The sequence below is a fragment of the Cupressus sempervirens genome, chromosome 10, assembly GCF_028749045.1.
Source record: "Cupressus sempervirens isolate cs-2001-9-10 chromosome 10, ASM2874904v1, whole genome shotgun sequence".
Taxonomy (NCBI): Eukaryota; Viridiplantae; Streptophyta; class Pinopsida; order Cupressales; family Cupressaceae; genus Cupressus; species Cupressus sempervirens.
Genome location: NC_143127.1, coordinates 82,288,308 through 82,297,596, shown reverse-complemented (window position 1 = coordinate 82,297,596; position 9,289 = coordinate 82,288,308). Strand labels below are relative to the sequence as shown.

The 9,289-nt window shown below is 35.8% G+C and overlaps 1 pseudogene; it reads right to left on the bottom strand.

Moving 5' to 3' along the window:
• Window positions 1-2,666: 2,666 nt before the first annotated feature.
• Window positions 2,667-9,289, bottom strand: part of LOC149532680 (E3 ubiquitin-protein ligase APD2-like) — a 34,185-nt pseudogene continuing 27,562 nt past the window's right edge.

Below are 9,289 nucleotides of genomic sequence, written 5' to 3'. Positions count from 1 at the left end.
GATGTCAGCAGTTCAGTCAACAATATAATATTGCTTTATCAATCTTATGCAATCCCTTGCAAGCAGATTAGAAGCTCCCCAAAGGACAGTAATTGCTCCCCCTGCATATTCACTACTGCTATGTCAAGGTAACTTTAAGGATTTTATAAATGAGAATTTGTGTCAATGATTAGCAATTTTATCCATTGTGTTGGCACATCATAGCCACGGTCCTCTTAATTGAATGAGGTCTTATTTGTGGCATTTGTCCCACCACACAGCTCCTTTATTTGGTTCACCTAGTAGATGGGTCACCCAAAATAATTAACTTTTCAGTCTCAGTGCCTTATTAGTATCACACTTCATTATACTTCTACCTTTGTGAGATATATAATTATTGTTTTATTCATATAAGTCATTGGATATATAAAATTCGATATGTCCTCCAAAAATTACGACTTGAGATGAGGAGCTAAGAACAAAATATATCCAGAATATTTCATTATGTGCCATCCCAATATACAATTTTGTGGCTGTTATTGTTTTAAGTATGAGTTCGATCATCTGGTACCAGCAATGCTTGAATATTGTCTTTGTCTTCACCAAAATAAAATTCTCCATCAACATAGACAAATTGCAATTATGATCTGTAATCGTAGAGTGCTCTAAGAGGCCCTATGTAGATCATTTCCACTGCATACTCCCACCGCATACTTTAGATCTTAATCTTTTCATTGCCTTTGCAGGTGACATGGTAAGTATTTTTGGTAACAATACTTGCTTTGCATAGAAGACAACCACTCACTGAAACTACTATGACATCTTCCTTCATCCTCATAGTTGTATAACACGTTATGTATATCATGATTCACTACGTACACAATGTTCTTCATTCCTTTCTATTGATACATATCAAGTTCTAACCCAGTAATCTTCCATCGTTGGTTCCTATTACAAAGTTGATGCCGCACAAGGTTAGTCAGAGATATAGTTATTCCAGTGGTTCAGAAGTTCTCCATCATTATTTCAGGCATGTGATTCTATTATTCCTAGGAAATGATCTGTTGTGATACTAGATCTCTGATTTGCTGTCTCTAATTTGCTATCTTGATCAAGATATTTTCCCAAAAAAAGGTTGATCAGGATTTTCCCAAATTTTTCCAAAATTTTGGCCCACATTTTGTCAATAATTTTTTTCCCCTTAGCATTAGCTAGTAAGGAAGAAAATCAAACTTGTTGACTTCTTGCCTCCAAATCTGACAAGAACTCCACAAGCTCTTCATCTAAAAACACAGTGATTCTTTTCAAATGCAAATACATCACTAGTAATTCATTTTGTTTGGCCTGTCACAATAAGCACAACATTTCTCCTTTCCATGTCACTATTTGTGATTGCTATTACATCACCATTGCTTATATAAGCTGAGTAGAAATGGATCAATTGAGAGCACTTTATTATGAATTTAGCTTTCAAATTGCACAACACTGGTTCTTCTGAATCATAAAAGATGGTAAACAAAACTTGTGAAGCCTAATATGCCACATCTAAATTTATTTCACAACATCCAATCACCATACAATTGGAATCAGGGAGCTTGTGGCGGCGACGGCAGTTGGCGTCACCGCCACAGCGGCCCCGTCGTATTGCTAACCACGAACGTTGCAATTATGACGTACGTACGCGCATTGCGAAGAAATAAGGCGAACACCGTCACAATTGATGATTTTGCATCGCAATTACGACACATTCGCAAACATTGCGATGGCCAGCGACGTCGATAGCACCGTCGCAAGTTTCCATGGACATCGCAATTGCAATGCCCACGGATGAACTGTAAAGGCTCCTGCCTCAGCGAACCCATGGGCAGATGCCGACGCCACCTTGTCGCAATGCGTGGTGAAGATGTCAAAATTGTGACAGAAACCACATCCATTGCGATAGGAGCAATGATGGGATAGAATGTTGAGCTTGCGACGGATAGGCATCGAAATTGCGACGTCCAAGAATAGACGTCGTATTTGCGACTAAAAAACAACGACGTCTGCTGCCATCGCAGTGGCGACACATTTGCGTCGTAATTCTGACACTTGGCCATCGCAAATCGATGCCAAATGTATTAGTGGCTAAAGAAGAATGACTCCTCTCATCTGAAACAACCTCATGTTTACGCATTCACATCACAATGCAAGGTGATGGGCAATGTTTCCCTAGCCAAAAAGCAATGAGAGAAGTCAACGTAGAATGATAGCCACAAACATTACCATTGATTTTTTATGTGCCACCAATCTACACATGAACATGTGGTAAAGAGACCATGCAAGAGAGCTCAGCATGAATTTTCTATCATGGAAGTGGTCATATAGATTTATTAAAGATTCTCAATGAGGTTATAGCAAGGGCAATGCTTATATAGACCCACATCCCTGTTTACTTGCACAGCCTCTTCATCCCTACCCTCTCACTACCCATGTTAAATAGAAGACAATGCCTTGAATAGAGCTTCTACGTGCTCTTTCTCCTCTTCATCGGGGCCTTCAATCTCTTGTGTGGGCTAGGATCGCTGTTCATCCACTTTTAATGCAAAGCACTTGGCAATTGGTTATAAAATTTGTTTGTTGCTGTGTGTAAAGAGTTGTATTTTGATCAAAGGACTCTACCTCCATTATGTTGCAACTGCCTCTATACTCTACCAACAAGTCTTATACAAGACCTCAACCTACCAAACATCAAGCCCCTCCTGTGGCTTATTAGGAGTTTTCAAGAGGGCAATCTTGGAGCCCCTTAGGGATGGTAAAATTTTGCATGATTTTACATCCATCAGACACCAAGAATTTGCTATCTCTGTCTCATATGTTTTACTTTTGACCTCCATCTTTAACTTCATTTCAACACTCTCTTCATCAAGATTCCCTAATCCAAACTAGTAATCATTATCACTATCAGATTGAAAATGAATCTTCTCCTAACCACTTACAATTCTCCATAGACTACAAGAGTTTGGACTGGATGGATCTATATCAAACCACTAAACCGAGCTACTCCTTTAGCAATAATTATGAACAAGCTGGGGGTGGAAGGTTACTCATATACCATAGTTACTTCAAATCCTTGGTTTAGCCAAAATCCCATTCCTTATGATGATTTCTTGAAATGAAAACATTATGTTCCACAGTCCATTCTTTTGTTTTATTCAGTAAAGGTTGATTTTCAAAAAGATATAGGCAGACTCCTGGAACTTGATCAATATTTCTCACCGATATGCTCTCAACAAACAGTTTGTTTTCTTTTAATAAATAGGAAGAATTGAATTCAATTTCCATTTTCTCAGAGCCATATATGTTAGACATCAAACCAAATGATCTTGTTCAAATTATTTATGGATGCTCTCAATTTGCCCCTATAAGTGCAAAAATTGATAGATCCTCCTTTGTAGAAATGCATGAGCCCGATTCTTATATGTCTTAAATTCTATTTCCACATGGTAGAACTCTTCTTTAGTAGAAGTAAGAGCCTCTTCATATTTTCAACCTTTTTTTGCAGCCCTTCAAGCTCTAACTTCTAATTGGCTTCTTGTCTTCTTGGCATCAATCTCATAGTGCAGGAATGATTTTTCTGACTCTTCCAGCTTAGCTTTCATTTTTTGAATTTCAGCTTCCTAGCTCTCCTTAGAAAATTTTGGTTGTTTCTCCCTTTTAAAACATTTTAAAATCCTAATGCCTTATTAATCTGATAGAATTAGTCGAGGCCCAAAGTGGGTTCAGCTAAAAAAAAATTGTTTCCAAACAACTAAAATCGTCAAATTGATCCATAGAACATCTAATACCAATTTGATGAAGAATCAATCACTCTGCATCATTTTTTCAACTTTTTAAAACTCATTTCACCTCTTTCTGCAACTTGTCAATTTTATGCCAAGGGGTTCTTTGACTGGCCTTAAAAACTGACAAAAACATCTAACCAGGCTCTGAAAAAAAAATACTGATTATCTATTCCACATTCTTGCACCCTGTTGAATCTCATCTCATGAAAAATTCTTAGTCAAAAGATATTGATTATTAAAGTTTCCCTTCTAAAATTACCTGCAATCAAACATGTCAAAAAACCATCAATCATATTCAATTTGGCTTTGAAAACTGGGTAAATTAACATTTGGGAAAATGCAAACTAGGGCATTGGTTCACTGTCACGAAGAGAGTATAAATTTGAGATTAGGGCTCATGAAAAATAACGAGGTAAAAATGGGGAGTGGTCAAAGTAGGCTACTCAAAATTTGTAGACTGGAAATAGAGGTGAAAAAGCATTTTTTGCAAATGGAGTGAACCTGGGAAAGTGTGCAGACAGATTCGTCGAGATTTGAAAATTAGCACACTTAAAATATTTTCAAAGTACAACACAGTGGTACAATCCATTCAATCTCACCTATCACAGATTTAGAGTTATGACATCATGAACAGGGGTATTAACCAATCTGCAATTATTAACACCAGTAAAACTTTACAAATTGCATTTGGAATCGCGTTAAAAAATTGATCAAACGGATTTGTCATAAGCTCAAAATTGAAACATGGAAAGTCTTTGACCTTTAAAATCCAACAAAAAAGGAATTTTCTCATGTTGATCAATTGGGTCAAATTTATAATGAGTCAAACAGGGCCTCCTAGAATTCTAAATAATTTACATCAGCATGACAACAATAAATGACCAACTTTAAGGGATTCAAAATAACTTGAAATCTGAAACATAGGCTCTTTGGTATGGACACTAAACTCTCCCAAAGTGTTGAGTCATGAAACATTACTAGGTGTGAGATATCCAATTGCAAACACAGGCTCCTCTCATTGTTTGACACTAAGCAAAAATGCAGAATTGGACATTACTCAAAACAGGACTTCACAGAATGACAATTTATCTTCATAGAACACATAGATGCACTGAATGCAAGGTATTAGAAACATTAAACACCTCTTAGGCTTCAAATGGACAGTCAGGTACACGTGCATCAAAAAGTGCTCATAGGGCTTATTTTTCAATGGTACTCAAAATCAAGGCTTCAATTTTGAGTCCCAATATGACACAAGATATTTGGTTACCTAGAAACCCTCCAAGGAGAAGGTAAAACTGGGGTTGGGATGACACCCACAAATCTTCACTACTACAGTAATAAAGTGTATCCAATGAAGGTTACAATGTTTGATCATGAAACATCAGCTATCCTATGAAAGGTCTACCCTGTTAAAGGCTTACAAGATTGTTAAATCTTACCTTGTTAAAGGATTTAAACACCCTATTAAAAGTGTGCCCGGTAAAAGGACTTTAACTTACAATAAAGTAAGCACCATGTTAAAGGATTTACAATAGCCTGTCAAGACTACTCTATTAAGAGATTTAATTGATTCACCTATTAGAATGTATCAGCAATGATCCTTTGATTAGCACTCAATTGTTTGATGTCAGATCAACTCTATCTTGATGTATACTTGATCCTTCATGATCAGATGTATCTTTGTTGTCCTCTAATTCCTTTCCTTTGTTCTCCTTTAACTGATTCTACAATGTAACTCAATCATAACACCTTAGTCACCATGAATGCTTTGTGTGTGCATGCAAAATCTCTCCAATTCTGCTTAAGAATTCCTAGAAAGTATAGGGATTGTCTTCCTTAAAAAGACCTAGGTGACTTAGGGTTAGGTATGAATCAATAGTAGTGATTCACCCATATTGCCGTGTAAACCTTCCCTTTTTCTAATTGGATGCATGTAATGCATAGGGATTCACAATTAAGATTCTTCCTCATCATCAAAGATCATAAAATAATCCTTAAGTTTGCCCAAAATGGTTTACATACAAGTTTGTGCCATTACAAACATTTATGTCAAAACTATGTAACTTGGCACTTGAAGTCCCTGATGCTCGACATCAATTGCAACTTCAATGTTGTAACTCAGCCTCTTAATGACTCGACATCCACTAATCACTTGACATCTAAATAGCTTGAAACATAACATCTATTTGGCACTTGAGTGACTCAGTACTTACTAGTTATTCAACTCACACTAAATATTTGTCACTCAACATATACTATCTGACAACTTATGCTTGACATGTATTAGTCGTTTGGCATGAACTAAGTAAATGACTTAAGTATATTGTCACTCATATGTCAAAACCAATATGAGATTAACAGTCTCCCCCTTTGACATGAGTGGCAAAATACTTGATCAAGTATAAATAACCTTTAGCCTTTCAAGCATAACTTAGATAATATCCATATACATACAAAATTTCAAAACTTTAAAATTTTGCAAAAGCTTATGACTCATCAGTCATACCTCAAAATTTAATAACTCCCCTTGAGTTGATTGTTTTATTCTAATCTAAACTCAAAATTATTCCTCATGTTGAGTAGATTTTGTATTGGTTGATTTGTGTATCTCCTTCAAAAATATTATCTCCTCCATACCTCTTATTTCTCCATACCTTATGCCTCCCCCATACTATTCTCCCTCATTTTTACACTAATGTCAAAGGTTTATACACTTAAAGTGTGTTTGTCCAAAAATGATTTTTGGACCTTAAGCATGATTTTCAATGCATCATCCCAGTTATCACAAGCTACCTCCAATGATTTGATTTGGATGGCCAGTTGGGCAACAAGGTGAACTAAGCCTTCATGAGTAGAAAGATGTGGATCTTTCTTCATGAGAGTCTTAGAAAAGGCTAGTTCCTTGTGCAATATCTCCATATGTGGAGTCATAATGGACTAGAAGCTGATCAATTTAGCCTTGATGTTTGCTTCATCTATGTGTAACACTTCTAACTAACTTTGGAAGTTGAGGAGAGTCCTGAAATGTTTCTCACTCTGAGCTAGAGACTTTGGCAAAGTTATACCAGATGGTTGTATATGACTTTCCAAACTCAGAATATGACTCCTTATTTCTTGTGTGAAGATTGTGTACCTTCTTGACACTGTCAATTTTGGTTTCTAACTCAACCTATGATAGTGCAATAGCACTTGATATCTTTTCATCAATTGTTCAAAGTACTGATGGCTTCACTAGGTTTGTTGAAACTATCAACAAACTCCTTTTTCTCTTTTCAGATATTTTTTTAGTTGTTCATTCTACAACTTCAATGTTGTGATAAAAATTTCCTTTACATTCAGTTCATGATTTGCAATCATCATTTGACCCAAAGTTTCCAATTACATGTTAGCAATTATAGTTACCTCTGATGTTTTCTCTTCCAATCTATTGGTCAAAATCCTTTTGTCATCTTCAATCATGACTTTGTCCTCTTCAAATTTCTTTTTCTACTTAGTCACCTCACATAGTAATATTAATTGGACTTCTTGTTCTCTTTTGAGATTTTTGACCTCTTTAGTTAGGGTTCCATTCTTTTCTATTAGATCTGCAACTACTGCATTAAATTAATTTATGTTTCCATCTACAAAAAAATTAGTAGTTTCAATCTCTTGGTATTGTGTGTCATTCTCTTCAAGAGAAATTTCCTTCCTTCTCTTCAGCAATATCTTCAGATCATTTCTTGCTTCATTCAGTTGATGTAGGGCAAGTTGTATTTCAATCTTTTGGTTCTCAATAGTCTTTCCCAACTTGTAGACTTCCATCTCCAAGATCTTTCCTCAAAGTCGCAAAGCTTTAATTTCCAAAGAACTCAACTCTGATACCAATTGTTGAAAATACAATAGGGAAGTAAACTCTAAGAGGCAGGGTAAATCAACACTTAAAACTTTCAACCTCTAAAACTATTCACCACACATCCATCTCACAATCTATGCATATAATTTAAAATACCAAATTAAGCATATACATACATAACATGAAAGTAAAATATTCAACACATGTATGACACAAGATATTGGGTTACCCAAAAACCCTCCAAGGAGAAGGTAAAATTGGGGTGGGGATGACACCCACAAATCTATGATCTACTCTATGAAAGGTTTGTCTTGTTAAAGGCTTACAATATTGTTAGATATTACCCTATAAAAGGATTTAAACACCCTGCTAAAAGTATTCTTGTTAAAAGGACTTTAACTTACAATGAAGTAAGCACCATGTTAAAGGATTTACAACAACCTATCAAGGCTACTTTGTTAAGAGATCTAACTGATTCACCTATTATAATGTCTCAAAAATGATCCTTTGATTAGCATTATGTTGCTTGATGTTAGATCACCTATATCCTGATGTATACTTGATCCTTTCTAATTAGATGTATCTCTGATGTCCTCTAATTCCTTTCCTATGTTCTCCTTTAACTAATTCTGCAATGTAACTCAATCTTAACACCTTAGTCACTATGAATGCTCTATTTTCACATGCAAACTCTCTGCAATTCCCCTTAAGCATTCCTATAAAGTTTAGGGATTGTCTTCCTTAAGAAGACCTAGGTGACTTAGGGTTAGGTATGAATCAACAGTAGTGATTCACCCATATTGCCGCTTAAACCTTCCCTTTTTCTGATTGGATGCATGTAATGCATAGGGATTCACAATTAAGATTAATCCTTATCATCAAAGATCATAAAACAATCCTTAAGTCAGCCCAAAAATGGCTTACATACAAGTTTGTTCCATTACAAACATCTATGTCAAAACTATGTAACTTGGCAATTGAAGTCCCTAATTCTTAGCATCAACTACAACTTCAATGTTGTAACTCAGCCTCTAAATGACTCAACATCCTCTAATTACTCAACATCTAAATAGCTTGGAACATACCATCTACTTAGCACGAGTGACTCAACACTTACTAGTTACTCGACTCACACTAAATATTTATCACTCAGCATATACTATCTGACAACTTATGCTCGGCATGTATTACTTGTTAGACATGAGCTAAGTAAATGACTTAAATATATTGTCACTCATATGTCAAAACCAATCTGAGATTAACACATATTGCACCTGTGTTCTTCTCAATTATCTCTTTTGAATCACTTTGCATGCTCTTGCGTCGATCTAGGGTAGTATACCCTAACACTCGGCTAATGATCCTTTTAGTGATCTTAATGGGTCCATTTTCTAGCCAAATGAAGTTGTCATGTATTCTACTGAGCATAATCTTGATTCATTCAGTCTTGAATACATTAGAGAAATCTAGGGTAGCGGTCAACCCTTTCCTTTCTTCAATTTTATTCTCTTCCCTTAAAACTCCATCATCAAAAAGTTGATTGCACAATTCCCTTATCTCTATGTCACCTATACTTCCAACTTTGCATGTATAACAACACCTGACATCTTGAATCATTAAGAGTTTTGGTGGTATCATTAATAACACACCAAAT